Source organism: Mauremys mutica, chromosome 11 (genome assembly GCF_020497125.1).
Source record: "Mauremys mutica isolate MM-2020 ecotype Southern chromosome 11, ASM2049712v1, whole genome shotgun sequence".
NCBI classification, from domain to species: Eukaryota; Metazoa; Chordata; order Testudines; family Geoemydidae; genus Mauremys; species Mauremys mutica.
In genome coordinates, this window is record NC_059082.1 from 8,546,055 (window position 1) to 8,572,468 (window position 26,414).

The following is a 26,414-nucleotide window of genomic DNA, read 5'->3' on the forward strand; positions in this document are numbered from 1 at the left end:
GCTATGGGTTAATTATATCTCAAATAATCAAACTGTGGACTATCTATAAATTTGCATCACTGTCACATATTCTGTACTGCACTTTAAGAGAACAGTATTTTCTTCCAAAGAAACTGCTGCTGAAGACAACTCACTAAAATCACAGTTGTGACCATAAAGTCACTTTGGTATACTCCTGTATCGTGAAAAGCTTCTCCCTCCCATGCTATGAACAAAAATTTGGGCCAAGTAATAATACTGAAGTTAAGTTAGCAGACACATATCCATAGCGTGGGAATTAAGGGTGCAGAAGGTGCAGCAGCACCCCAAGGTTTTATGCAGGGTCCCGGCAGCCAGCCCCAGCCCCCTTACCCCTGTCCTAGCCCCTCCCCCCCTCCATTCCAGAGACACGGCCCTACTCCTGGCCCCAGCTGGGGGCGGGGGACAAACAGGGGTAAGAGGGCTGGCTTTCAGCACCCCACTATTAAAAATGTTCCAGCACCACTGCACATATCCATGATCAGAGAGCACATTATATTTCAAACAGGGTAAAAATGAAATTAACATTAAAACCCCAGGCATTTCAAAGTTAAGGTTCCATTTTCACAAGTCATAGAACCACACCCTAGCAACTACTACTACCTCACCTCTGTAGAAAGGCAACAGAAGTGAAATCTCACACTGACATGAATATCAAGCACTCCATAAAATAAAATGGTCAGTGTAAGCAAAGAAGAAAAACTGCAGTATTTTCTGCTTCAATCAGAGAATACTACGTTTGCAACTCTAATGAGACAAAATTAAGATTAGAATAGTTTTTGAGTATGATCTCATATGAAACTGATCTTAATTCTGGGTCTCCTAGCTTTCTACTTGTCTTGTTTTAATTTAACATTTTTAAAAACAATGTACACTAAAAACACTGATATCTTCATTTGACGACCAACACAACTGGTAGCTAAGCAGTCTTAAAATATAGTGTGCCATAGGCAAAAAAAAATAAATCTATCAATCACATGTTCTCACTAACTTTGATTAATGTAAACTACTAAATCTGCAATTGTTTTCTAAATGCTGGAGGAATGTATCACTCTAAAACTAACTAATGAAATCTGTGCTATTTAGAAAAATGATTTTAATGATTCAGCAAAATCAAACTACACTGGTGCCCATACTGCTGCCCATTTAAACAAAGCTGTGAAGACCGAGGTCAAAATTAGACAAGTTTAACAAAATTCTTATTTTAAAATTATTGACCTTGTTTTTCTTCCTTTCTGTTTTCTTTGAACTTGTACTTTACCATCATGATTCCAGATTATACTTGTCAATGAACAACTCCAATATCCCAGTTTACTATAATGTACCACAATACACACAAAGAACAAATAAGACAACTTCAGATGATTTGCACAACTCAAGGCTCATAAAAACAGTCATTTATGTGGAAATGATCTTATGGACAAAAGTGTTTTAAGAATCTCAAAAATGAACTAATTTTGTAGTTTAAATAATATACTTACACACTACAAAATATTAAATATTCTTAAAGCAAAAAGGTAGAAGAGGCAAAATATAAGAGAAAGTAAAGAAAATTATGTAGTGAATGTTCTCCACTATTCAAGCATGGGGAAGGGAAGCCAAAACTTCTGAGTTCTATACCAAATTCCTCAAAGCATTTCTTATGTGACTCTTAAGCAAATGACTGCCTTTCTGCACCTCAGTAAAACAGGAAGCTACCTCACATGTATGTAGAGGCTTAATATTTATTAAAAAAAATGTTGAAATCTTTCGGTGAAAGGTAATATAAAAGTTATCAGTTTGTACACACAGTCAAAGTTAATAGAGAGTTTAATAAAGTAATGCACAGTGATAACGGTCAGCACTTTAGTAAAGCCTGAAGCTATAAAATACTCAATATTGCAACCCTATGGCACAATGTATGTCTACACTATGAAGACTACACGAGCATAGCCCTGTAGTAAAGACTCAGCCTACACCAACCAGGAGTTTTTCTGTCAGTATAGGAACATCACCTTCCTGAATGAAGCTATGTCCATGGAAGCCTTCTTCTATCGACATACCTACGTCTACATTGGGTTTTTTTCCCCCCAGCATATCTATATTGGTCAGGGGTGTGGAGTTTACTTCAAACCCCTGATTGATGTAATTATGCCAATATAACCTTTCAGTTTAGATCGGCCACAGTCTCTCTCAAAAGACTTCCTTTCTGTGCTAAGACTGTAATTAAAAAATTTTAAGTGTCAGGTCAAAAAGTGGTTTGAACAGGGTGTAACTAAAAAAATAAATTAAGATTTTGCTCAAGTACAAAAAATGCACTTTTGGACTGATACCACATATGAAACATTTGAATCTGAAAGGATTTTTTTTTTTAACCACAGACACATATATATTTGCCACATAGTTCCAAAAATGGGGAAAAAATGGGCAATTTGTTATTTAATTTGCTGGCAAACTCACCACTGATGGTGACAGGATTCAGTTTATTAAATGTAATTACCTAACATGTTAAAAAATGTGATATGTTCCTATGTAAGTACTCCTGTAAGGACCAGATCAGCACTATATTAACTTATTTTCACCTTAAGGCAATTATGGAGGAGAAAATGAAAATGGTCAAGAGTTAAGATATTTTAGTTTTTAAAAAATCATTTTTAGAAGTATTTTATAAATTCAGGTAATTTTTATTAGTTAAAAATATTTTCAGTGTTTTCTATATTATATAAAAACAATAATTCTCCTTACAGTAATGTGCAATTAGGGAAATATACTACATAGGAAAATCTCTTTAGGGTAATGTTAGAAAAAAATAATGGAATGAATGTTTTTCTACTAGCGAACACAAGAAAACTATACTGAGAAGACTGGGCCTAGTGCCCGGCCATCCTTGCTAGAATGGAACTCTGGAGTGCTCACAAAGTCCCATATTTCAGATTTTTCAGTGCAGGCTGAAATTTGGCTATACTTTCCCCATTGCTTTATAGAAGATCTTTCAAGTAAACCTGAGCTAATGAAGGAGATTTGTTTTAGTGGATGCTAACTAGAGCCTTGTGTGGGATTATTTTTTAATCCCGCTCCCGCTATTATGGCAGTGGGTCCTGCAGGACCTGCGGGATCCCAGTCCTGCTGTACAGCTCTATGCTAGTCCTGTGCAGGGCTGTACTGTGAGCAAATAAAATACAAAGTCATACTGCAGCCTATTCAGGCACAGTCTGCTATTCCAAGAATAGAGAGGGCCAATATTGGAGAAATCCATACAGAGAATTTAAATAAAGTGTATTTTCGTCTCTATAGCATGTCTTTTCCATTACTAGAATTTATCTTTAAATGTTTTATGCTTCATTTTGGCCCTACTTATGGCAATAAATTCAGCTTTTGATGACATTAAACAAGTCTCAACAGGTTTTATGTGAAGTTGTATTCTCTCTAGCCTATAATTTAGAGTCCATCTCAGAAAACCTGCTTAGGAAATGAATGGAGTCAGTAAGTTGAGAAAGTAGACCAAGGAAAAAATGAACCAATTACAGATGTTGGATCAGATTCTAATCTTAGACTGGGACAAACCCTTAGTCCCACTGCTGTCATCAGTTCTGCCAAAACACTTGCACCGTATGATATGAAAAGAGCTACAAGAATGAGAGGTTTCAGAGTAGCAGCTGAGTTAGTCTGTATCCGCAAAAACAACAGGAGTACTTGTGGCACCTTAGAGACTAACAAATTTGAGCGTAAGCTTTCGTGGGCTATAGCCCACTTCATCAGATGCATAGAATGGAACATATAGTAAGAAATATATACATACAGAGAACATGAAAAGGTGGATTCCAGTTCAGGTGACATGATCACATGTCACTGTAAGACTTCACTACCCACTTGCCAGCACACACGTATACAAGAAGACTTACAGGTAAAACAGAGCCATCTGCAGTCAATTCAAGAATGATAAAAAGTCTGAAAAAAGTGTCTTACACTGAAAGACTACAGAAGCTCATTTTATTTAACTTATTCCAGAAATGGTTAAGAGTTGGCTTTATCATAGTCTACATGGGGGAAAAGAGATTTCTAGAGTAGACAGCTCTTTAATCGAGCAGAAAAAGGAATACTGAAATCCAATGGCTGGAAGCTGAAGCCAGACAAATTCAGACAAGAATTAAGGTGCAAATATTCAGGATGCCGTGGATTTGCCATTACTTGCATCCAAGTCAAGACTGGATACCTTTAAAAGATGATAGATAGATGGATAGATAGATACAGAAGTTATGGGCTTCATGCACAAATTACTGGGGAGATTCTTTAGTCTGTGTAATGCAGGATGTCAAACTAGAATAACCCCTTCTGGCTTTAAAAATCTATGAACACCTATGTGGCCTTCTGGCACAAAGACTCTTATGAAACCCTAACCTTTTCTACTTGTTCTGTGTTTGTTTTTTGGCTCATAACTGTTTTGTACAAATAAAGTTTCAATTTAAAAAGTTTATACTTTGGTTAAATGTGAGTAAGCCACGAGAGATGATCACCACCACCTGAGATTATCACTGTCCTGAAAACGTACAGTTCTTCCGACCAGAAGGACCAGCACCTAAAGAAAAAATTAGTTTCCTTTAAAGGGATCAAGCAAAGCAGCCTGTTAATTAATATTCAAACTGAATAAACTTAGAAACAATGGGCACTTAACAGGAATTATTTAAGCTTAGTACCAATGTGGACACAAGAACAAATGGGTATAAACTGGACACTAGGAAGGTTAGACTTGAAATTAGACGAAGGTTTCTAACCATTAGAGGAGTGAAGTTCTGGAACAGCCTTCCAAGGGGAGTAGTGGGGGCAAAAGACATATCTGGCTTTAAGACTAAGCTTGATAAGTTTATGGAAGGGATGGTATGATGGGATAGCCTAATTTTGGCAATTAATTTTGGCAATTGATCTTTGATTATCAGCAGGTAAGTATGCCCAGTGGTCTGTGATGGGATGTTAGATGGGATGGGATCTGAGTTATTGCAGAGAATTCTTTCCTGGGTGCTGGCGGGTGAGTCTTGCCCACATGCTCAGGGGTTAACTGATTGCCATATTTGAGGTTGGGAGGGAATTTTCCTCCGCAGCAGATTGGCAGAGGCCCTGGAGGTTTTTCGCCTTCCTCTGCAGCATGGGGTATGGGTCACTTGCTGGAGGATTCTCTGCACAATTTGAAGACTTCAATAACTCAGACATAGGTTAGGGGTTTGTTATAGACGTGGATGGGTAAGATTCTGTGGCCTGCTTTGTGTAGGAGGTCAGACTAGATGATTATAATGGTCCCTTCTGACCTTAAAGTCTATGAGTCTATGACATGGGGTTAAAATTTGGGCAAGACACATGCATATATACTTAAGGTTTTGGCAAAAAACATGTGTAGTTTTGCTGAGGAAGCAAAATGATCATGCAAAACAGAAGTCGAAACCTTGCAACCCACGCTGAAGGATTCTGTTTTCTGTGGTCACAGCTAATACATGCAAAGCAGATTAAGGTATAGTACAACAAGTGTTCCCTCAAACAATTTTTATCCCCATAATTGTTTATCTGCACCCATGATTAACACATTACAGAAACTTTAGAAGTGAACAACCTGCCAATAATTGGAAAAAAATAAAAATCAAAGCATCCAGTCCCCAAGACTACAGGATAGGCTCTGGAACCAAATTGAGGGGGAAAACAAAGTGAACAAATGCCTTTTGCAACAGGACTTAAAACCCCTCTCAGATTCAGGCTATCGTTGAACTGTAGGGGGCAAGTTCTAGAACACAGAGCCTTGTACTCATGAGCAATACCAGAAATTTGATAGCAAAGCTTGAAAATTCCTGAAGGTGAGCTGGAAACTTCCCATCCAGAATGGGGGTGGAGGAGGGTGGAATGGAATACTTATTGATTTCTAAAGGATTTAAGCAATAATTTAAAAACCTTTATGCTTTATAAAACTCTTGTAGTTACAAAAACAAGTTCTGAATGTGCCCCAAGGCAGTGCTATTGTCTGAAGTCTATAGACAGCTTCAATACCTCTATAGAGATTATTTGTTGCGTAAGACCTAAATTCTGGACCCAGGCATAACCCAGCTAACTAGGCTCCACACTAGATGTTCCTCGGAGTCCGGGATCAAGAAATCCTTCCTTTAGACCATTGCAGATCAGCAGAGACACTCTATGGGTTCTACTTATGCTGTACAGGTCAAGTCACCTCCCCATCATTTGCTCTATTTGAAGAACGTCTCAAGATCCGCATGCCCCATCACTAAATCCCTCCTATACAGCAGAGCAGGGAACCATCACAAAGTGAGCTGTACAGATGATGTGAGCATGCTTGCATAATCTGCCCCAATTGTGCTCCACTTCATCCACCAGAAAGACACTGATTGTACTACAAGAGAACAGTTACAGAGAATGGAACAGAACTAATCCAAGACTGGTGTGAACTGCCTATACTCACCTCAGTGGAAATCATTAAAGCTATGCTACTCATCTTAGGGGAGTAAGAATTTACCATAATCTCTCAATAAATTTCCAGAGGTTTTGATTGGCCCATCTCAAAACACACCTCCGTACACTTAAGAGCACAGGCAGTGAATAAAAGAAAAAAATTCTGGCTCTTGACATTCTGGATGATGAGTCAACAGTTCATTGACGGTATTTTCCTCTATCTTCAAAGGGTAGAATATGCTTAGTAAAAATCCAAAAAAGGACTATTTTCAAGTAAACAAATTATTTTGAAGTAGTCCAGTATTTTCAGGCTCACTGAGACACTGTGGTTTGATGGCATATAAAATACCTTCAATGTTATCTGATTAAAACAGCACGAAGCAAATGGATCACTTGGAATTCTCCTCTCTCAGTGGTGTTCATATTTCAATACGGTCACTTCAGTGAAGCACTGGCTTTAATTACTACTAACCTGGATCTCAGCATTTTTCCATCTTAACTTCTCGTGTTTATTAAGCACATTCTTCTACCCTGTCCCCCTTCATCTTTTGGGTAAAAACTTGCATGTAGAAAGGGACCAGCACTCAATATCTGACTATACTGTATATCAGGTCAAAAAGGCATTGTACACTAAAATTACAATACCTATTTTGTGCCAAATTCTCAAATGATGTAATCAGAATAGCTCCACAGACATATATGGAACTGAGTCAGATGCCACAAGCTGAGGATCTTTAATCACACATAAAATGGGACATTCAAAATTAAAAGCTTACACAGCAACTAATTCTGTCCCCTTCCATATAGGATTTATATATCTATCTATTTAGATAGCCCAATGTATAACACTATACTTAGCTGGATATATGTGCATTTCGCTTTAGAAAGGATGTGGACCTTTCTTACAATTTTTTGCCAGATAGCAATTCGCTTCCAAGGGTTGTGTGATCAAGTAACAAAAACCCTCTTGCAATAAATATGCACAAGGAGCAAAATTAAAGTTTCTATAAAAACTCTAACAATGCATTTCCCCAGTTTTCTGGATTAAGTTCTCAGCCTGAATATTGCACTGACAATTTGTCTTCATATAACATTTCCGGGAGGGGAGTGGGGGAGAGAAGAGGACAGAGGAATGAAGGAAGAAAGATGGAAAACAGGATTTAGTTGCAGGCTGGCATGAAAAGTTCACAAGGAGCAAGCAAATCCTGTATGCATGTTTAGATTTGTGTTTGCTGGTATCATTTCAGATGCTGGTATGCAATATACCTCAGTAGTCAGAAAAGTGTGTATAATCAAACGGATAACGTTATTCTTTCTCCCCCTTGCATGGTTAATACATAAATAGAGCAAAAGACTAAATTGTAACTGTACTGCAAGTTCTAAGCAAAGTTCATTTAGGTTTTTAAGTTGCTGTATTTAACAAAGGTAAAATACACATGCTACCTCGTTAGAACATTATCCCTGAGAGGATCCAGTTGTGTTTAGCATAGCCAAGAGGTGTCTCTCAAGAAGGCTGTTACATTATAATGAATTAATGAAACTGGGAGCCAAAGTGCCATCTGTAGCCTATTAATGTTGCAAGAGAGCCTTCTACAGATGAATTTCAAACACTGAAAATCTACAGTGAATAATTTTTCTGCCAGCACTGTTACAGTTGCTCGACACCTCGGTAAAAACTGTAATGATAGGGGTCGGAAGCCTCATAGGTTAAAAAACTAGGTGATTTTATTTACAGAAGGTGGGTGAGTGAAAGATGTAGGTAGGTAAAGTCAACACTGTAAATACTGGTGCAGAATTACTATGTCTTTGCAGTATATTTGTACAGGAAAAACAAAAGTGAACAATAGCAAAAAGGAGCTGCACAAAAAAAACCCACACGTAGTGGACTACACTACACTTAAAAAGGTACATAAAACCACGAATCTAACAAGTTAAAAAGAGCCTAATTAAAAGAACAACCAACATTCTTGGCATAAGGATTAAAGTTTGTGGAAAATATCAAGTCTCTCTTAAAATGTTGTTGTTTTCAGTTTTATTGATTGTGCTTCAGCTCTACTATAGTACGTACCACATAACCAATTCTCCAATTACGGCAAGTACACAGTGTTTCAGTTATTCCAAAACGAATACAGTGCGTAACTGGCAAACTGTATTAAGGTGGGCACAAAAACTATGGAGATATGAGCTCTAGACATAGATATATACATCAAAGGTATTTGAGTATGGGTAACTATCTGCATCTACTGATTTTGTTCAAGTTACAAGAAAACTGTAGTGGTGAAAATAGAAGAAACAGAGACAATCTTTAAGGAAAATTTGCAGCTTAAAACAAAAGCACAGGAAATTATATTAGCATACCGCCTCAATAAGCTAACTTTTTCTGGTATACAGGTGCAGGACTTCCTAAGAACAAGTGGCGATGTGCAATTTTTGTCAGGTGACTTAATGCCAGCACTTAACTGGAAGTTCAAATATCAAGAGTAAAACCACCCATTCGGTATTGTCTAAATTGTGCATACTGTTGAGACTGTGTATTGCAGTTTACCAATTTTAATACACTCTGATGAATTGATGCTCTTGTAATCATAAAAGTTTAGAGTAGATTTCAAGGGCTACAGATTTTGGGGGCAAAAAAACCACTCCTTAAAAAACCCACCAACCACAGTAATCCAAACAGCTTACTTGAAAATGTATTCAGAGCCTGGTTAAATAATACAAGACAGTCACACTATTTAGATGTGAATTCTATAAGCCAACAGACAAAACAACATAATGCTGAAACAGTCTTCACGCCACAGTGAGACATTTAGCAAACCATGAAGACGCCTACAGGTTCCTAACAAAAGATTAGTGGTAAGATTTTTCTTCTGTGGCTACGTTAACCACTGTACCAAACTCAACTTCTTCTTTTAAAATCTAGATGCTCATGCTGGAGCTCAAACCTCAAAACAATGAATAGAAAAACAAAAAAATGTCAAGACACTGAAAAGTCTAGACTTAATAGAAAATAAGACGAAAAATTTGCCTAGAGGAATGGAGATTTAATTCCAACTGCTTTTTTTCTTGTCTTTTACATTTTTAGTCATTAATAACTAAGTAAAATGCACACCATTTCTGCTATATTTATACATTTTTATTGTTTTGTATCTACTATGTACAAACTCATGGACATCGTCTGCTCATGGAACCTTGCAATCTACAGCCAGATAGACAAGTGGATTAGAAGTGGAACAACTATGGACAATTTACATATAAGTCAGCTAAACTCACCCTAAACAATATAGAAGGAGTAAGTTTTGAGAGGAACTTAATATGGCAAGAATAGGGGGTCATGTTGATGAGTTTAGAGAGTTACTTCTATGCAGAGCAGTTCAAAAAGCTTCTAAATGTATTTATACTAACTGTTGTATTGTCAAGAGTTATTTCTTAAATAATTCAAAAGCATTAAACAATATTTCTAATTAAAATTACAGTTAAAAAAAGATAGTTAATACTTAAAATAATCTGGGCAGAAGCTGTGCCTTCCTTGGTGTTTTATACAGCAACAACCACACCCATGCGTCTGACGAAGTGGGTATTCACCCACAAAAGCTTATGCTCCAATACTTCTGTCTATAAGGCGCCACAGGACTCATTGTTGCTTTTAACCACACCCTAAGTGCTCTTCTTAAAATGACACTGACATTCAGGCCATCATTAGCACTTCACTTGCAAGATCTAGAATGAATTTCCAGTTCCCATTTATTCTTTCATCTGGACTTGGTCAGTGATCTATTGCAGCACTCCAATCTTTCCTTCAAAGTCCAACATAAAATGTTAGTTCAAACATGCCAAGGCAGAAAAGGAAGCTAAGTTTTTAGAAAGTAAAATAACATTCTCAACTTTTTAGTTCAAACTTTTTCCTCACTTTGAACTTGTATCAGAAAAGTGTCTCTGAGCAAGTCATGTAAATGAAATGCAGGAGGAACATGCAAATTTATATATCCATTTTACAAACTTTAGCTTTAATACAAAGGAAAAAAACACTATATAATCTTTTATATGGGGAAAACCTTGACTGATAGAATTCAATTATTTGTTTTTAAATTACTGTATTTATCACATATGAGATCACTTTGACCCAGAGTTCAATCTATTTAAAAACAAAGATATAAAGAACTACAATTTATTAAAAGTACTAAATGCTAAAAACATTTTGACAAATAGCAACTTTATTTAACCTAACAATGCAAATGACAAACACACAACTTATTTTTAATTCACATTACCAATAAAGGGTTGGTTTCAATACCAAACATTTTCATAGCATGGTATTATTTAATACACAAATAGATTAAATACACTTACCACTCATGATTTTTAAAAGCAATTTTTAAAACAGAGGCGCAACCAACATGCTCCAATCAGGTCAAAGCAATAAGTAACGGAATTATCTTATTACTTAAAACCCATACAACTGAAAGGTGACTAAAAGACTAGTAAATGGATTAGAAACCATGTAGCATAGAGTGATGAAAGGCTGGATGGAGTGACCACAGGCCAGCATCTGTAAGAACTGGCAGAGGGAAAACAAGATGCCACAGGCTAGCAGCATTTCTAAGACCATTGTTTTTGATGCTTTAACTGACTTGTTTATGTTACTAAATGACATTTTTGGTGCACACCATGGTGTAAAACTTTTCAGTTTGCTTGTATTATACAGAAACCAATTTTGACAGTTCACATAGATCTGATATATTTTATGAATACAAGCAAATATCAGAAGGAAAACTGATTGAATAACCTCTGTTAAAAAGAAAGTCTCCATTTCTGTATGAAGTGTAAGTACTTAGTTACATTTAGAAACCTGGCCTCAGTTAAGCAACGTATTACAATTTTTTCCCCTAAAATTTATGGGGGGGGAAGTTCTGAACTCAAATTTGCCGACAGAAACTTAACATTTTGAAGCTCAACTTACTGAAATTTATACACAATTGAAAGTTTTACTCAGTAAAATATTATATTAAAGTAAGTTTTTAATTCCAAATAAATATTCTTGCATGTTTCTAAAGATTGGTGGTGGTCCTCTGATTAAACTCAAAACTGCTTTTAACCACATTTAGAATGAACTGTGTAGCAGGAGCATAATCAATTTGATTTTAATCAGAATGAATTAAAATACACGATTTGTAACATGAATATGTTTATAGCCAGAAACTATATATGATATACTTTTTCCTTTCTTAAAGGATGCATTCGACAAATGTCTCTTTTTCAAACAATTACGTTTTATAGTAAAATGAATCAATTTAATATTGTTGTGGGTTTTATGTCAACAAAAATAATTTTGTTCAAACTTCATGTAGAAGTTAATAAAAATTCTGAATAAAAGACAGGTGAATAGGATATTCCCTTTTGAAGTGGACTCTTCTTCCCAGAAAATTTAATTAAGTATCTCGGAACATCTCAACTTCCAACAAACATTTTTTCTCTTCATGACAAGTTGATGTCTGATCATTAGGGCACAGGTCTGGAAACCAGAACTCTTTGATACATCTTACAACTCCAATTTCCCATGTGCCATTAAGCAAGTCATTTCAACGCATCCATAAAAATGGGGATACCTAAATTGCAGTAATCTTGTAATGTGTTTTGAGATCTTCATATAAAAACTACTCTGAAAGGGCAAACTATGGGCTCACTCATACAAATACTTACATATGCTTAACTATACTACTGTGAATAGTCTCACTGATTTCAATGGTATTACTTATGGTAGTAAACTTAAGTACATGCGTATTTACAGAACGGGGGCCTATGAGATTACCCATTATTGAACTGATTTATATAACCCCAGACTTATACCACCTCTGGAACAAGAGTTCAAGCACTTGCCATTGACACTGGAGGCAAACAGGTCTATTATTGGGATCCCCCAAAGTAGGAATATCGGCTTTGTGATGTATTTCCGCAGTTTAAATATCCATCTTTGCATTAATAACTAAGGATATTCCTATTAACAATACTGCAAGAGATGCTTCTAATTTCCTTCTGTTAAATGTCATCATTTAGAAGCAATATTATTCTTATGAACTTATTTGAGACGCAACTCTTAACTAGCCTCTTTTATTGCACCCACTGGGGTGTACTGTATACAGTGACATATTTTATTTAAAATGTGTGTGTTTTGCTATGGACAACCTCAATTTTAAAATGATTTAAAGAAGAGTTTATTTCAATACAACAGAAAGAAACAAAGTAACTAACTCTTGTTTTGCTAAATATAGGTACAGGTGAATATTTGAAATTCTTCTGTACTCTTGATTGTAGCCTCTAATACACTCCCACAAAGTTAAGGGAAAGGAGAAGAGGCACGGGGAATACATATTAACAGTTTAAAACAGCTAGCTGAAGAAGAGAAAAATAGGCAAGCGTCTTATTTTTCTGAAAAAAATCTCTAAACGTTTATTTTAAAAGTTTGCAAATCAAAGAAGTTCTTAGACCCTAAAGGGGAAAAAGAGGGGTGACTTGTTTTTGCATGGCAATTCAGAAAAAAAAATCCAAAGATAGTTAGCCATTATCACTTTTTACATTATTAACAAAACTTCACCATCATTAAAGAGTTCTTACAAAAAAATTTCTGCTAAAAGTCTACACATCTTGGCATTCAAGAACATTACAATTAACTTTCATAAACTCTCTCTTGATTACATGAAACAAATCAATCTTCCAGATTATAGTTCTAATGAGAGAAGAGCACTTTATTTTTGGTCTAATACCAAACTGTGCATGCACTCCGTGTCTTCTCCTGCTCCCTAGTGAGAGCATGAAGGGAGGAATGGCTGTGAACCTCCCTCAATTACCTCACCATTTGAAGCCCATGGTAGTTGAGACGTCTGAAAGCAGGGATAGAGAATGGGTTGGTGTGGGATCCACAGGGATAACAACATTTCAAAGAACTACAGTTACTGTTTGTTCTTTGAGTATGTGTCAGTGTGGATCCCACTGTAGATGACTAAACAACATCCCCTCAGGATGATGAGAATGAGGAATTTCAGCAGCATCAACTGAACAGAAGTTGAAGTACTGTTCTTCCAAATTTGGTATCTGCTCTAACCACTAAATCCAACACGCTTGACAAAAGTGAGCAAATTACACCACATTTTCGCCTTGCAGAGCTTGGAAACTGGCACATTTCTGAAACAGGCTGACTATATAACTTGAATTCTGGTGGAGTGAACCTTGATGTTTGCTGTGACAGATACACTAGCCAACTGATAGCAAAGTGAAATACAGAGGATACTGAAATGGCTAACACAATGTAAGACGATGCCTTGAACTTCAGAACACTTGGATATAGCTATAAATAGATGGGGCAATAGGCTGAACAATTTGGTCGTCAACGTAATAAAGCAAAGTCCTGGATATATCTAGTGTATATAATTTCCTTTCTCCTTGTGCAGCAGGTGGCTGTAGGAAGACAACAGGCAGCTTGATTGACTGGTTCAAGTGAAATTCTGAGACCACCTTAGGAACCTTAACGCACCTTAGGAATGAAACTCAGGTGAGGTTGCAACAGTCTTGTTCCTATGGAATGTTGTCAATCATAGGCACCTGAAGTGCACTGACTCTCCAGGCTGCCGTAATAACCACTAGGAACACTGTATTCGGAGGGAGGTGGTACAGGGAGCAGTTTGACAGAGATTTGAATGGAAGCTCAGAAGAAATAGATTGAGGTTCCTGCCTCTGACTAGTGGGTGCGTAACAGCCCTTTAAGAAACTTTGATACTATTAGGAAAGAGAAGACCAAACATAATTGTACAGGTGGATGGCAAGTTGAAATCACCGTGAAGTGGACCTTAATAGAGCTGAATAAGAGGCCAGCCTGTTTTAAATGCAATACGTAGACAAGGATCTGTAGCAACGAGGCCTGGACCAGTCCAGACCATGATGGGCTGTCGGTATCAAGAACTTCTCCATTCAGATGAATATGTTAGTCTGATACAGAGCAGAAAAGCATCTATCAGAATTTTCTGGACCTGCAGGAAGCAATCTCCATCTGTGGCATTCAACCAGCCAACAACCATGCCATCAGGTTAACTGACTTCAAGTCTCGATGGAGTATCTGGCTGTCCATGGTGTTGTGAGATCAGGCCTGGACACTGTAGGGAGAAGTAATAGATCCATTGGCCAAAAGGTGCCTGGGCCAGTATGGAGCTACGAGAACAATCAAAGACTTGTCACATGATTTTGGAAATCATCTTGCGGAATCAGTGGAAAGGCATACGAGAGGCCTTGAGACCACTGCAAAAGGAAGGTGTCCAGTAACGAGCCCAGACTTATACCACCTCTGGAACAAGAGTTCAAGCACTTGCCATTGACACTGGAGGCAAACAGGTCAATTACTGAGGTCCCCCAAAGTAAGAATATCGGCTTTATGATGGATTTCCACAATGACCATTCCTGAGAGGTAACTGACTACTTAGGAAATCCACCAGGTTTTTGCTGACATCCAAGAGATGAAGAGCCATCAGAGTCATCCTGTGTTGGTGACACCATGTCCAGAGCCTGATAGCTCCCAGGCAGAGGAGAGAGAAATAAGCAAGAAGGTGAACACTTATGTAGATGACATCTCTGTGATGCACATAAGACTCCGCACTATAGTTTTGAAGAACAGGTAGGAATATTATGCAGGCTGGCCTGATAGCTCTGAGCTCCACAATATTGATGTGGAGCCCTATGTCCTCTTGCATTTGTAAATAGTCCAAGTGGGGTCCCCAACCTGAACCTGATCCACCTATAATTAAAAGTCTTTATCAGGGATAGGGCAGAGAATGGTATCCCTCCACACACATTTCCAGGATTCTTCCAGCAGCTAAATTGTGTGGCAACGTGTGGTGGGATCACCACCTTCTTGTTCACCTGGTTCATTGCTGGAGAATAGATTGAACTGAGTCAGAGTTGGAGTGGTTGTAGGTGAAGTCTGGCAAGTGGTGTCACATATACACACACCAACATATGGCCAAGCAACTCCAGAAACATCCATACAGTCTTAGTCTGGTTTGATTCTACCCTGCAAACTAATGACTGCTGTAACAAGAACCTGTTTTCAGGGAGGTATGCTCTTGCCAAATCAGATTTGATAAGGACTCCCATAAACTCCATTGTAGTTCACTAACAGACCCAGCTGAAAGAACAGGAAGAAAGCCAATTTCAGGTGTACCGCAGCCTCCTGTTGGGATTTGCCCTTTATCGGACAATCATTGGTGCAATGGTAAACATGAATGCCTTTTTCTTCTGAAGTGTGTTGCTACCACTGCTAGGCATTTTGTGAAGACTCTGCTGTGGAGAGTTCATATGGTAGTGCCTTGTATTGGCAATGGTTGGGTCCCACTGTGAATCTTAGGTACTCCTTGTAAGTCAGATATAAGGATACAGGGAAGTACGCATCTTGCAAGTAGTGAGACACAAATTAATCTTCAGCCTGGAAAGATAGAATGACAGAGGTTAAGTATTACCATCCTGAATCTGAAGCAAAATATGTATTTGTTCAGTTTCCTCAGGTCTAGGATATGACCAAGACCCCCTTTCCTCTTCTGGAGAAAGAAGTAAGGAGTAGAAGGCTCTTCCTCTGTTCTTCATTCCCACAGTATCTCTTCTACGGCTCTCAGATAAAGCAATGAGGTCACTTCCATTTGTTTTACAGGCTCTTGTGAGATGAGTCCATGAAAAGGGATGGGAAAGAAGGGCAGGTAGGTGGAATGGAAGTCTAAAGGGTAGCCATGGGTAATATCATCTATTGCTCCTTTGTTGGCTGTGATAGCAACCCAGGCCTGATGGAACAAAGCAAGGTGATTCCTGAAGGATGGGCTCTGCTGTGGCACGTGATATTCTATCACATCTGCTGCCTCTGAGAAGGAGCTGGGCTGGCCAAGGAGGCAGAAGGGGGCGTATCCTGGAGTACCTAGCGATCTTCTGCTGCTGACAGTCTGGCTCTAGGTCTGGGAATAAGGTATCCTCTGCTCTAGCCTGGGTTGATACAAGACATTTGGCAGGGAAATAGCACATAAACCCCACAGGACCTTAACATGGCCCTTGAATCCTTGAGGGATTGGAGTACTTCATTTGTACTCTGGCTGAAGAGCTCCATTCCCTGAAAAATCAAGTCCTTTATTGTGGCCTCTACTTCATGTGATATGCCAGATGCCTGCAGCCACAAGGCCTGTCATGGCAATGGCCATGGCCATCAACTTTGCAGCCGTATCACAGCACCCATGCCATCTGCAGTGATGTCTTCATGACAAAGCTGTCCCCTTCCCTGATGATGTTTTTCATTTCATCCCTGCCATCCTGCTGAACTTTTGCAAGTGGGTTACTCTCTCTCACAAGAAGTAACTGTACTTCTGTACTGCAATTGTACTTGGTAGTTCACCACCCAAAGCTACAAAGAGGCTTTTGAACACACAAGTCTAACTTCTTTGGGTCCCTTGTCCTTAGGAGTGCCCTTATTGGACTCTGACTTCTCTTGTGCTACAGAGACAATGCAGAACTCTGGGCTTGGGTGGAAATACAAGTTTTCAAAAGCTTTCAGCAGCACCCAATGCCTTTTCTTAAGTATCTGGAAGAGGAAGGAAATAGTGGCTGGGGTTTGCAGTAGCCCTTTGGTTGGTTCTAGGATCCCTTCATTAATCAGGAGAGTGATTCTGACTGATGACATTGTACTCAGAATATCAAATGAAACTTATCCTGTATTAAAAAAGTCTCAATGTTCAGGGTCTCTGCAATTGAGGACATGATGTCCTGGAAGGCTTTAAAGCAGAGATCCCCAAACTGTGAGGCGTGCCCTCCCAGGGGGGCATGGAGGAACATTCTGGGGGGTGCTGCTGGGGCCCAGGCCAATTCCCCCAGGGGATGGGAAGGGAGCACCACCCAGCCCTGTGCTGGGTGGCCCCACCCCCAGCCTTGGCCACCTTACCCCAGTCCAGGTCCCCGCCTCGTGGGGCTGTGGCCCTGCTCCCGGCCCCAGCTCTGGTGGCTGGAGAAGGTGAGGACAGGGGCAAGGGGGGGGCATAATAAAAAGTTTGGAGACTACTACTTTAAAGTCATCTCTTGACAGGGTGGGTGCTGGTGATGCGCTTTGCCGAGTGATGAGGAGTATTTCTTAGGGAAGATGGGGGGGGATCATTGTCCCTCTATCACAGGGGTCAGCAACCTTTCAGAAGTGGTGTGCCGAGTTTTCATTTATTCACTCTAATTTAAGGTTCTGTGATCCAGTCATACATTAACGTTTTTAGAAGATTGCTTTCTATAAGTCTATAATATATAACTAAACTATTGTTGTAAGTAAATTAAATAAGGTTTTTCAAATGTTGAAGAAGCTTCATTTAAAATTAAATTAAAATGCAGAGCACCCTGGAACGGTGGCCAGGGCCCGGGCAGCATGAGTGCCACTGAAAATCAGCTTGCGTGCCGCCTTTGGCACGTGTGCCATAGGTTGCCTACCCTTGCTCTATCATCTCCTGTTCTAGTGTGGCTGGTCTAGCCAACAAAGCCACCAGGAAGTGTGACTGGTTTCTTTTTTCTGGACATGTGGGAAGGTGATCTGCTCCATGACACATGGAAGTACTGTCCCCAGTAAGGCCAGTATGGATAAGTTGGTAAATTGTATGGGTATTGGCCAGGTTGTGGCTGGCTGCCCCAGTGCCATTCATTGCTCCATGCTCATTGGGTTGGCACTCTGAAGAGGGGCTCCCTGACAACCTCATTGGGTTCTTTATTCAATGGCAAGGGAGAGGGTTCCCCGCTTCACACCAGAGAGGAGGGAAAGAGGAATACATCTTTCTGATGTATAACTTGAATTCTGGTGGAGTGAACCTTGCATTCTGAAGTGCAGCATTAAGGGATCGTACAGAATTCATAACAGGTCCCATGCTGGCTTCTTCTGTGAAACTGGGGGTAATATGGATGCCTCTTAGACATGGACATCAATATCAAATTCAGTGTCTGGCTTCTTGTTATGCCTGATTTCTTAGCTGCTTTGTCCTTATAGTGCTGTCCAGTCTCTCTCTCTGCAAGCTCCCCTTGGTCTCAAAGGTACACTTATACCTTTGGCTACAAGAATCAGTATCCCATTTACAGGCAGGCACAGGCGCCAGCTTTAGTGCCTGAGTTGGGGCAGTCAGGAGGGGAGCTGGCATGGTCAGAGCCAGAAGTACCAGCACCAAAGCTGTGTCTAGGCACCAGAGACTCTGCAGATATTGAAATGGTCAATATCATCAGTGCTGACTCTGGCAATGTCATCTTTGTGTTCTTTCCACTGCCCAATCCTGGAGTGTGAGGAGTGCTCAAAGAAGCACTGATTGATGCTAGCTTACCTGGCCTCACTCTGGTTGTAAGCAATGACTGAGTCTGAAGTGACCCACATGGACTGCTCAAGTAGATGTAAATTGAACTGCATGCCCCTGAACTTGTGGTCCCAGCAGTGAAGGACCTGCACACAAACAACTTACCTGGGAATGTGGCTCTCTCTTAGGCAGAAGATGCTTCTGCTGTGTCCATCCCTGAGGGAGGGGATCAGTCCATTGCAGGACAGGCATGGTTTGAACCTGAGGGTTTGGACTTCGTCAGAAGGTGGGACAGTTGACGCAAAGTGCTTCACCCCACTGTACCAGAAGGGGTGGAGGGCGCAGAGTGGAAATGTCAATTGATTTTTTTCTTCCTTCTTTGGAACTTCCCTTAGAGAAAGAGTGTGAAGACAGAAATCACCAAACGTGAAACAACCAATCTAAGATCTTTGATGCTTTTGCTGGGCCTCATCTTGCTGCAACAGGTGGTAAGAGAGAACTAAGGAACGGTTACAGCCGTTCCACCCTTTGAGCTCTCACATGGGAGGCACAGGGCACATGAACAACCCCAAAGGACACAGCAATTTAAAAAAAATCTGATATCTGATAAGTTTTGTTTTAAATTTCCTAATTACCATAGTCTACTTTAGTAATAAGTGCCATTTGAGTCAACCTGAAAAAACAAATTGGATGATAATTTAGCAGAAGTGAAGATACCACATGGCATTACAGGCACACAAAAAGTGTAAGAAAAAATTATATTTGCACACATACATGCAGGAAAAGTGATTTCTGTACACTAAAATCCAGACTTCAATTGTGTTTTTACAGTGTATTTTATCTACTCCATCCATATCTTTAAATCCCAAGATTTCTGATAACATATGAACATGTAGCTAGAAGATGAATCACAGCCAATTATAAAATACAGAGTTTCTATATAAACACACATTAAGAACCCTCTCAGAGCTATCTTCCCCCCTATGTCCTCTGGCCTGCAATAAAGCTCAACTGTTGTGAATATGTTTTGAAATAAAGAATGGGACACTGTGGAGTGCTCCTGACCTGGAGGAGACTGCACTCCCTTTTCTTCTACGTGCTGGTTTGAAGAACTGTAGCAGCTGAAGCAATGAATGATGACGGGTAGCTGGCAACAGCTGAGATACCAATGCCCCAGTCTTCAATTTCACCTGCATCAGCAAAGACAGAGCCTAGAAGGGACAGTATGACTAGGGCCTGACATGTTCAGCTGCTTTATTACTGTCACTAGTTTTTTGTATTAAAAAAAAAAAGCTTTTTCCCCTCTCCCTCCAAAAAATATGCAGATCCTTTGAATATACTGTATTTACTTTGAAATATTGGGCTAATCCTCTTCAATTATCTACAGTTAAAATGCAGGCACTGCCCTTCAGCATAGACGCATAACAAAATTTAACTCCAGCTACATAACTTAGTGCAATAAACTGTTCTTATCCATCCCATCCCATCCCTTCCCTTCATAGTGTTACATAGCTCTGCCCACTCTTCCCATTGCCTTAGAAGTTTTGTATTACTGGACTAAGCTAACACAATTTAGATGCATCATACAAACCCTACTACTGGGAACAGCTCTGATACAGAATGGAGCTAAATCTGGTTCCTCTGCAGATTGCTCATCCATGCCAGAATGGCTTTGGCAAAATATTAATTGTTGCAGCAGGTGTTCTAGATGAAGTTTCCCAGAGCTTCCTAACTAGCATGTCCTACTTCCAGTGATATCTTTCTTTACATACATACACTTTAGGAATGGTGATTTTTTTAAGAAGTAGTTTTTCTTTTTTAAATGCAGTCAGCTATGGCCAAGTACACCATAAGAGTACTTGCACACATTCTGTCAGTGTAGCATTCCAAAATTTTGTTCATACTTTTAGTGTGAAGAACCTTTAATGTCAAATTAATTGAGATAAGTGCTATGATTTGGCTATATTAATTGAAAAAAATTAATCTAAGTCTCATCCTAAATACTTTGATAACAACCATGCTCCTCAGGATTAAAGTGTGCCTGGGGCTCTCGGAATACGTCTTGCAGTTATGTTCCAAAAGAACAGGAGGTGTACAATTTCTGAGGACCTAAAGAAGAGGGCCAATACAAAGCAACTGTCTGCATAAGGTTACTTAGAACCAGAAATGCTTACTTATGGGCTCTCTCCGTGAAGGAGGAGGGAGAAAAACCTACTGGCCTTGCAACCTTCTAGAAAAGTTGAGGGGCTCCAACACAGCTGAAGAATTTGATGAACACAGGATCCTTTCTGAAGACAGAAGAAACTTAATAGAGCTTACTATTGACTTATAAATGCAGCATTTGTATCCTTCAACTCATTATGAACCAATGCCATGAAAAATGCAGGCAGAAAACGCAATGTCTTACCATGGAACTGGGAGGGATATAGGCAGTGGAGCTACAAAATAACAAAGAGCACCAAAATCTGACAACTCTGACTTGCTAATAGTTCAGTGGGAAATGCCCCCGACCCAATCTCAACGGAAAGGAGGGGCAGAGAAAGAGAAAGTTATGCTGGTCAGACTGGCAGGGGAATGAAGAACTCAAATGAGAGGGGGAAAGCACATGCCTGAAAATGTCAGGGCTGGGCCCTAACTCCTCCTTGGGCACTCTACTTCCCATTGGCAAAGGGTGGAGGGAACAGAAGAGTTGGTTGGCCAGCATGCCTCCCTCCCCCACATCAATCTAAACCCTTCCCAAGCTTTTACAGTTCTTTGGTTGCTCACAATTTGCTGCCAGTTTCCACTGCAGATATAGGCTAAAAAGGCCAGCTCCCAGCAGTAAATGAGACCCAGGATTTCACTGGTGTTTGAGACTGTAGCTAAAAAGGGAGAGTCTTCAGATAGAGGTCCCTGTTTTGGAAACCTTTACCTCCCCTCTTGCAAGAGCAGAGGATTCATTAAAGCTGAGTTCAAGGGGTAGACTAAGGAGGGTCTACCATGAGTTGTATGGTGGAAGCCTTGTAATCTTGACTACACCTAGTTAAATGCGTGGTATGAGACACACGAGGCCGGGGGGAAGAGGGGAGTTGGCAGGCATATAGTGCTTTTATTTATAACACAATAAAATAGTGTTATTTTTGAGTGCAGTTATGTAAAAAAAAGTTCTACATTTGTAAATTGCACTCTCAGGATTAAGAGATTGCACTATAGTACTTGTATGAGGTGAATTGAAAAATACTATTTCTTTTATCTTTTTTACAGTGCAAATATTTGTAATAAAAATAATGAAGGGAGCACTGTACACTTTGTATTCTGTGTTGTAATTGAAATCAATATATCTGAAAATGTAGAAACATCCAAAAATATTTAAATGCTATTCTATTTTTTAACAGGTCGACAAAAACTGATTAACTGATATTTTTAAATCTCACAATTTTTAAAATAAATTTGACAATTCTATTGGCAACACAAGTCTAGCCACTCATCACAACTGTATCAAGAGTCTCATGATATTTGTAGCTTTTCTTAAATATCTAGATGCTAGAATTGTGTTGAGATTCTCAGGTTTCATTTAAAAAAAAAAAAAGTTTAGCCCTGATGCCTGGGGGCAGGGGGCATGTAATTTGAGGGCATGTCACACTAGCATGTCACACCCACATGGACCCTCCTGGCATGCACCAAGACGTTTCATAGTGCACATTAATGAAGCATTGTGAAAGGGGACAACATTAATGCATACTAGGAAACATTTTAGTGTTTGCCAGGAGGGTCCATGTGGGCCAATTAGGGTGAGACATATTACTGCTAACTAAAATTTAGAACCCTCTGGTACAGACTACAGCACTGTGTATGTAGATAAGCCCGAAGAGGAAAGCCTATCTAATGTAGCTTTTAGTGAAGTGTAAGATTAGATTAGACTAAATAGGCACATCGTCTGTTTGTTATTTTACAGTCCCTTCTTCTCTAATGATTTGTGCCAATTAAATAACACATTTAAGTAAGGTTTTGGTCAATATTACTGGTCACATAAGGTATGTGCCTGAAACCCCACTCAGTTCTGTAGGGTGATAAGTGGATTGTACACACAACACCGTGAACTTGGGTCCTCGTCTAGGAATGGAGGAATTGCAAGATTTCGCCCTCAAGTCAGGTGAGAACAAGAGGCCCAACTCCTGTTTTGCGTGCCTTGAGACAGACCAGAAAGGTAGGAGAGGTGCAGATAGGCCTGCAACTATTGCACTTATAGAATATACTCCCAATTAGTTCACTGAGAAACTGTCAAATGATTCCTTAATCAGTCTGCAACGATGAATACTAGTTTGTAATTATCTAAGAACCCAATGTCCCGTGAACCAAGATGTCTGTATCTCACTTTACCTTACAAAATGAAGAAAACATTCTCTGTTTTAATTCTAGCAGTTTTATTTTAGTTATTATGTTTGTTGCCTAATTTTTTTTTATTTACTTAAAACCTATATTCCTGGATATGCTGACTGCAACTTTTTACCTCTAAAACTAAGTATTCACATCAACATTACAACTTCTCTCCTTCATAAGAATTTAGTTGCAGAGAAAAACTTAATACAAATAGAATACAATTTTCTCACAAATAATCCTTTGCAGAAATTATGCAGTGTCCCTGCCACCCACCAAAAAAAAAAAAAAAAACTGCATAGATTTTCCATCAGAGTGAGAGACATTTGTCAGTAATTACTACATAAACAGAAGCAGAATGTGTGCCTGTGTATAGCATTTCTTGTCACTTCATCACAGAATGATGACACTGTTAGACCAGATAAGGTATCTTATTTGCCAAGTATTAACAGAGAAGGGGAAGTCTTTGGTGTAATATATGAGTTATATGCATAGTTTCCCCGCCACTTACCAGCAAAAAAAGTCAGTGCTTAAAGAGGTCTAAAAAGTGGAGGGTCTATCACTCCCATATCTGCCTATTCCCCTGCACAGCAATTAATTCTGTCCCTGAAGCCTCAAACAAATCCCATCCTCACAAACAATTTCACCCCCTCCATCCTTATTGTTACTCCTAACGTTCTTCACATCTGTCTCCCAGGTCTGGGGAGGCTGCAACAGGGTTCCCTGTCCCTTTTCCCAGGCCAGGTGCAGCAGGATGGAAGAGGGGGCAGGGAAGAAGCAGAAGAGACATTTTGTTGTTCACCAGCTGGAAGGGGGAGTATAGCCAGCCTGAACTGCTGGGATCTTTCTGCAGCCACCCTCCAGCAACTTGGCTCATTTTTTGACTTCTATTTCCCAGGTCCACAATTCAGCACTGAAGAGAGTGGAGTAGTGTTGTGATTGACTTTTAATTCAAGAAAGAACATGGATTGTAACATGAATGCTGCAGTGTTTTGAGAATCAATGTATAGGAAAACCATAAAGATGCTTACTATTTTTATTATTTTAGGATGCTTAACTTGATTTAGTTTAAAAGTTGTGGATTTTTTTAAGCCAGTCAGTGAGCAATCAAATAGTATCATCCTCATATTATTCATTTGATGTGGTTTTAAAAATAATGTTATGGCATCTAAACCTGGGTCATATTTGTACTTGCAGATGAGCATGTAGCCTGTGCTCAAGATTTTTTTGCTGCTGTTCTTACTGGTGGTTGGTTGTTTTTGGCACAAGAACACAGGAACCAGGCCTTAAAAAAAAAAATTAAAAAAAAACCCAAAAGATCTCCCCACCCTATTTCAAGAACTGAGATTCAACTCTGCATCTCTCTATACAATACAACTGTCACAAATGCAGAACACCCAACTGAACAATAATTTGTTCCATATTTTGTCCGGAACAACCTGACCAGTTACAGGTGGAATAATCACAATCTGTTGAGCATCATATCACAATAAAACTTTTATGTTAGTATTCTGATCATTTCAAAACTTATCCATCTTGACAAATGCTGTGAGGAAAGTCTTAGATTTTGATCTGCTATAAACTGCATTACCGCATTGATTGCAATGCATGGCACTCAACCCTATCCAAAACCTTATTGTCACTTTAAAAGGCAAATAATTTTATAAACCGATGGATTCTTCTTTTTGCAAAGGGAAAATACTGTCAATAGTTGGCAAGAAAGCTAGTCTGATCCAAAGTAACTGAAGCAGTACAGTGACTTTGAGGTGTGAAAAGCTTTCAATGCACAGCATGCTAGGTTTTTCAAGATAAAATTCAAGTGTGCCAAACAACTGATATTGCCTCGGTAGAAATGACAGATTTTTCATGCCATCCGATCCAATACAAATTAAAATAGTCCACTCCAGTAAAATTTAGCTTACACATTGTCAATATTTAACATTAACTAAAAAGAAAAATTATGCAAATGGACAAAGCGCATTACCACCACAAGATGCCAACTGACAAGAAAGTAAATAATTCCAGCGGTCATTTGTAACATTTTTGGCTGTTTAAAAAGGAAATGCTTGATAACACTAGATGTTATGAATGGTTTTTCAATAGCCATCAACTTTGACACTTGCCATTAGACTTTATCAACAATACTTCAATACTAATTTTAGACTCAGTGTGAAAACGTAACACCTGTACAACCCTAACAGAACTGAGAGGTAGAATTACATAGATATAACTGCACCTAGATGCTTGATTTTATAGATTATATCTACATATACAGTAAGAACAGATGGTGTGATAAAAAATAGTGTTTTCCAGCAGTTTTGGAAGTCTGAATATGTATCCAATTTTGGAATATACACTTTCAGTACACAATATGCCCAGTGTAGTAGTAAGGAGAAATGCTAAAATTCAGTTCTGTAGCTAGTTCAGGATGCAAACATCTGTAGTTTTATCTGTGTTTGCCTTATTGTTCACATGAATAAAGTGCAAATGAAGCAATTACGACAGTTTAAGTATACACACAGTGCATTTTTCAAGCTCAGTTGACAAGACTTTCCAGCTCCCTCTTCCTTTAAGGATAGCTCTAAAGCCCCAAGAGGCAGTTCTGTTAGGCCTGGTCTACACTAGGGTGGGGGGGGTCGAACTAAGGTACGCGACTTCAGCTACGCAAATAGCGTAGCTGAAGTTGAACTACCTTAGTTCGAACTTCTTACCTGTCCAGACGCCGCGGGATCGAAGTCCGCAGCTCCCCCGTCAACTCCGCCACCGCCATTCGCGGTGGTGGAGTTCCGGAGTCGACGGGAGCGCGTTCGGAGTTCGAACTATCGCGTCTAAATTAGACGTGATAGTTCAAACTCCGAGAAGTCGAATGCTACCCGTCGACCCGGCCGTAAGTATGGACGTACCCTTACAAAACTCCAGCATCAACATGAGAGAAGGGCAACTAAGTGGATCATCATCCATTTTGAATCCCAAATTAATACAGCCAGAAATATTTATGTAGCAGACAAAGTAGGGAAAGGAAGACAGCAGAGGAGAAAATAAAGTGTACACTCTGTTCAGCCTGCTAGTCTTTCAAAGTAGCAGCAATATAATAGAAAAAGTCCTCAATTTTCTGGGGCATAGGGCATTTTAGGCCTCTCTGTCACAAGCTACATGGGAAAATACATAGAGTTATTATAGAAACAAGGTGTATAAGGCAATATCTTTTATTGGACCAACTTCTGTTGGAGAGAGAGACAGGCTTTTGAGCCACACAGAGCTCTTCTTCTGCTCGTCTTTCACCAACAAATGTTG

At 39.3% G+C, this 26,414-nt stretch overlaps 1 protein-coding gene and 1 long non-coding RNA gene across 10 annotated transcripts in view; one reads left to right on the forward strand and one right to left on the reverse strand.

Moving 5' to 3' along the window:
- Positions 1 to 13,967, forward strand: part of LOC123343941 — a 54,731-nt gene extending 40,764 nt beyond the window's left edge. Inside the window, exons 2-3 of the long non-coding RNA XR_006572409.1 lie at positions 9,644 to 9,730; positions 13,884 to 13,967. This is a non-coding gene — a long non-coding RNA (uncharacterized LOC123343941). The remainder of the gene's footprint in view (positions 1 to 9,643; positions 9,731 to 13,883) is intronic.
- The window catches only part of MEF2A (myocyte enhancer factor 2A), a 206,968-nt gene that overhangs the window by 110,081 nt on the left and 70,473 nt on the right, over positions 1 to 26,414 (reverse strand). The window contains exon 1 of one of the 9 annotated variants that reach the window (XM_044979548.1): positions 19,830 to 19,849. The exons of 6 other annotated variants lie outside the window; for them this stretch is intronic. The gene's annotated coding sequence lies outside the window, so the exon portion shown is untranslated. Of the gene's footprint in view, positions 1 to 4,474; positions 4,574 to 19,829; positions 19,850 to 26,414 lie in introns of those variants that run through there. 2 more of the 9 variants (XM_044979546.1, XM_044979547.1) reach the window with 2 other exon arrangements.